Genomic DNA, 5,185 nt, shown 5'->3' on the forward strand with positions numbered 1-5,185 from the left:
GAAAGAGTGGAGAATGAGGTGCTTCGGCAAATAAGGGCTTTGAAAAGCTCTGACATACTCCTGGTGTTATGGGTTGAATTGTGTCTCCCCAAAAAGATTTGTTGAAGTCCTAATCCCCAATAGCTCAGAATGTGACCTTATCTGGAAATAGAATTGTTGTAGATGCAGTTGGTTAAGATGAGGTCATGCTGGAGTAGGGTAGGCCCCTAATCCAATAATACTGGTATGCTTGTAAGACAGCATGTGAAGACACAGACACACAGGGAGAATGCCATGTGAGATGGAGATGGAGATTAGAGTAATACATCTGCACGCCAGGCACTGCTAAGGGTTGTCAGCTGTCATGAGAAGCTAGGAGGCAAGGGACAGATTCTCCTTTGGTGCTTCCAGAAGGAACCAACTCTGCTGACACCTTCACTTCAGATTTTTGGCATCCAGAACTGTGAGAGAATAAATTTCTATTGCTTTAAGCCACCCAATTTGTGGTACTTTGCAGCCCTAGAAAACTAATACAACAGGTAAATATTAAAAGAAAATATAAATATGTTTGTTGTTTGCAACTCCTTTTTTTTCTCCTATCTAGTTTAGAAGACAACTGCATGAAGAAAAAATTATAAATCTATGTTGATAGGCACACAATACAGATGTAATTTGTGACAACAACATAAGTGTGGGGGGGGATGGAGTTACATATGAGCCAAGTTTTATATCCTATTAAAATTAAGGTAGTAGTAATTAGAACTGGATTGGTATAAACTAAGATGTTAATTATAACCCCCAGAGAAACCACTAGGAAAATAACTCAAGAATATAGTGTAAAAGAAACAACAAGCAAACTAAAATGGTGTACTAGAAAATACCTCTTTAACACAAAAGAAGTCAGTAATGGAAGACTGAGGAACAAAAAAGATATAAGAAATATAGAAATCAATTTTGAAGTATATAATGCAGTATTGTTGACTATCATCACAATGTTGCGCATTAGATCTCCAGAACTTATTCATATTCTAGTTACAAGTTTGTACCCAATAGCAAAATGAGAGAAGTAGGTCCTTATCAGTAATTACATGAAATGTGGTGGATTAATCTTCAATTAAAAGGCAGAGACCGGCAGAATGGACTTTTAAAACGTAATCCGCTATACTCTGTCTCCATGAAACACATTTTCAATTTAAAGGTAAAAATAGGGCTTCCCTGGTGGCGCAGTGGTTGAGAGTCCGCCTGCCGATTCAGGGGACGCGGGTTCGTGCCCCGGTCCGGGAAGATCCCACATGCCACGGAGCGGCTGGGCCCGTGAGCCATGGCCGCTGAGCCTGTGCGTCCGGAGCCTGTGCTCCACAACGGGAGAGGCCACAACAGTGAGAGGCCCGTGTACCACAAAAAAATAAATAAATAAAAATAAAGGTAAACATAGGTTGAAAATTAAAAAATGAAAAAAGATATGCCACGTAAACAGTAACCAAAACAGGGCTGGAGTGGTCATAGTAACATTAGGCAAAATAGACTTTTAAGACAGAAACTGTTACAAGACACAAAAAAGTTTATTGATGATAACGTTAAAGGGCCAATCCATCAAGAAGATATGACAATTATAGACATATATACACCTAAAACAAAGCACCAAAGTAAATGAAGCAAAAACAGACAAGAATTAAAGGGAGAAATAGTTCAACTATAATAGATTGAGAATTCAATACTCCACATTTACATTTAACAATGGAAAAAACAACTAGACAGAAGACTCAATACTATAAACCAACTACACCCAGTTAACATCCACAGAGCACTCCACCTAACAACAACAGAATACAATGCTCTTCTCCATGGCATAGAGGACATTCTCCAGGACAGACCGTATGTTAGGCCACAAAACAGGTCTCAAAATATTTTAAAAGATCAAAATCATACAAAGTATGTTCTCCAAGTACAATGGAATGAAATTAGAATAACAGAAGGAAATTTAGAAAATTCACAAATATGTGGAAACTCAACAACACACTCTTAAACAACCAATTGTTCAAAGAAGAAATCACAAAGCAACTAGAAAGTACTTCAAGATGAATGAAAATGAAAACACAAGATACCAAAATCTACAGGATGCAGTGAAAGCAGTACTCAGAGGGAAATTCACAGCTATAAATGACCATATTTAAAAAAATAAGAAAGATCTCAAAGCAATAACCTAACCACCCACCTTAAGGAACTGGAAAAAGAAGAGCAAACTAAACCCAACACAAGCTGAAGGAAGGAAATAATGAAGATTAGAGACAAATAAAATAGAGAAGCAAAAAACCCAAGCGTTGCTTCTTTGAAAAGATCCACAAAATTGATAAATCTTTAGTTAGACCTCATATTATCTCAACTTAAACTAATCTTACTTTTGTTCCCACCACTCCACTGAGACTGCATGTGTCCAATCCAAGGGCCACTGCTATTCTCAAATGACTTGAATTCTTACCAGCACTTGACACATTTGAGCACCCCCTTCCTCATTTGGCCCTCATGCTTCTCTCCTGATTTTCCTTCCTCCAGGCCCAATCCTTTTCCATCTCCTTTGCTGGTTTCCCTCCTTAGCTTGATCTCTAACGTTGGAGACTAAGGGCTCTGTCTAGGCTTTCTATCAACAGTCTCTTCTTATGTGCCCACATCCTACAGCTTCTAATAGCATCTCCAGGCCAAGGAACTCACAAATCTGATCTTCAGCCAGGGCAAGACCCTCACCTCTAGACTTAAATTCAACTGCTTGTTGGTCACGTTTACCCTGGCATTTCACACTTTACGTGCTATGTCAGTGGCACCACCTATCCAACTGCTCAAACTAAAAGTCTAGAAGTTATCCTACCAAATCCAATCAATAAACAAGTGCTATCATTGTCACCTCTAAAACATACTCTGAATGTGTCCACTTCCATATATTTCCACTTCTGCCACCCTAAGCCAAGCCACCACCATCCTTTACCTTTATGACTGCAATAGCCTTCTATCTTAGATGTAGCAAATTGTCTCTCTGAAGCACCATTTTATTCATGAACTGGAGATGTTATAAACCTAAAAACATGTCCCAGACACCCTAACATGTAGAGTCCTGGGTTAGAATCAGCTACTGCCAGTTAAAAGCACTAGCACAATATTTGTAAAGAGAAGGAAGACAGAGGCTATCTTCCTATTGGTACTGCTGTTGGTAAGCGAGGTCACAGAGTACCAGTGCTTGGAGGAAGTTGTAAGGGTTAATTTGGTATTCCAGTATCTGGCCAGCTTTGTGGATATGAGGCACAGTGTCAGTGATGGCAGGATTCCTGAGCTCTGGATTCAACTACTGTGGGAGTCCTTCAGCTCCGTAGCCCAGCAGTAGCCCCCCACTACTACTACTCTAGTCCTTCCCATCAATTTTGTAAATGTCTCGCTCTTTCTTTAAAATCCCTCTCTGAATAAAATACCTAAAGCGGTTTCTGCCTTGGCATTCAACCCTGATGTATCTAACTGGTTTTCCTGCATCCACCCTTGCCCACCTATAATCCATTCTCCATCCAACAGAGAATTCCCTGAAAAATGTAAATCACATCACGCCATCTTCCATTTAAAATTCTCCAGTGGCTTCCCACCACACCTAGAAAACAACCCAAACTCCTTACCGTGGTACCAAGCCCTAACGATCTGGCTCTGCCCACTTCTCTGATGGCATCCAGCCACTAGCCTTCTCTCAGTTCCTGGAATAGGCCAAGCTTTGCCCTAGATCTTTACTACATGCTGTTCCATCTTCATGGAATGCTCTTCCTTCTAGTTTCTCAAATATCTATTCTTTCATGTTTAGATTAGATGTCACCTTCTTTAGCATCCCCTTTGTAAAAAGCCACTCTACCCTAGTTTCTCTGCAGAGCACTGACTGGTGTCTGATTTTCTGTGTCTGTTTATTATTGACTGCTCCCTCCAAAAATGGATGTACCATGAGAGTAGGGAGAGACTTTGTCCCCTTATAGCATACAGTAGATGCTTAATAAATATTTGCATGAATAACTTAGGTAAAATCTGCAAGCAGAGTGAATTTTACGTCTGTTAGAGTTACTCCAATGTTTCAACAAAAATTACAAATTATTCTTAAATATTAAGTTGAGGATAACAGCAGTTTACCATCTAGGCTTGGGTGCTGGGAATTACAAATTCTTTTGGCATACATTACATTCAACTTTGTACTCCAATGGGTTTTCTTTTAAACCCCAAAACAAGTCCATTTTAACACTGCAGCTGGAAAAACCAGCTATCCAAAAATCACTGATTTTTTTAAAAATGTGACTTAGGGAACAAGGGGGGAAGAGAAATATTAGTGGGTAGATTTCATTCAGGATTACTGCCAGTTTTTCAAAACTACTCTGACTTTTGCAATATCATGCTATGGTTTTTTGTTTGTTTGTTTTGGCTGCATTGGGTCTTTGTTGTCGCTTGCGGGCTTTCTCTAGTTGCAGCGAGTGGGGCTACTCTTCGTTGCGGTGCGTGGACTTCTCACTGCGGTGGCGTCTCTTGTTGTGGAGCACGGGCTCTAGGCATGCAGGCTTCGGTAGTAGTGGCATGGGGGCTCAGTAGTTGTGGCGCACGGGCTTAGTTGCACATCCGCAGCATGTGGGATCTTCCTGGACCAGGGCTCAAACCCGTGTCCCCTGCATTGGCAGGAAGATTCTTAACCACCGCACCACCAGGGAAGCCCCATGTTATGGTTTTTAAGAATAAATATACTCATTTTCCTCTCTTAATGCTACCTCCTAGCTCCCGTCTGCTGTGTCTGGGGAGGCCTCACACTTTCTAGTCTCTAGAGAAACGGCACCATCTGCTGGGCAAAGCCTGCTGTGCACCTGTCTTGGTGAAAAACACTGGGCTCTCAACTTCTTGTGCCACCATGAACTAACTGGACACCAGTTAGGCTTAGCAAATAAAGCCTGCCTTGCAGAAGGCCAGACAGAAAGCCCTGCTACCAACAGAAGTGCTGATAAGATTAGAGACGCCTGGCTTCCCTGGTGGCGCAGTGGTTGAGAGTCCGTCTGCCGATGTAGGGGACGCGGGTTCGTGCCCCGGTCTGGGAAGATCCCACATGCCGCGGAGCGGCTGGGCCCATGAGCCATGGCCGCTGAGCCTGCGCGTCCGGAGCCTGTGCTCCGCAACGGGAGAGGCCACAACAGTGAGAGGCCCGCATACC

This window comes from Lipotes vexillifer, unplaced genomic scaffold, assembly GCF_000442215.2.
Source record: "Lipotes vexillifer unplaced genomic scaffold, Lipotes_vexillifer_v1.1 scaffold272, whole genome shotgun sequence".
Classification (NCBI taxonomy): domain Eukaryota; kingdom Metazoa; phylum Chordata; class Mammalia; order Artiodactyla; family Lipotidae; genus Lipotes; species Lipotes vexillifer.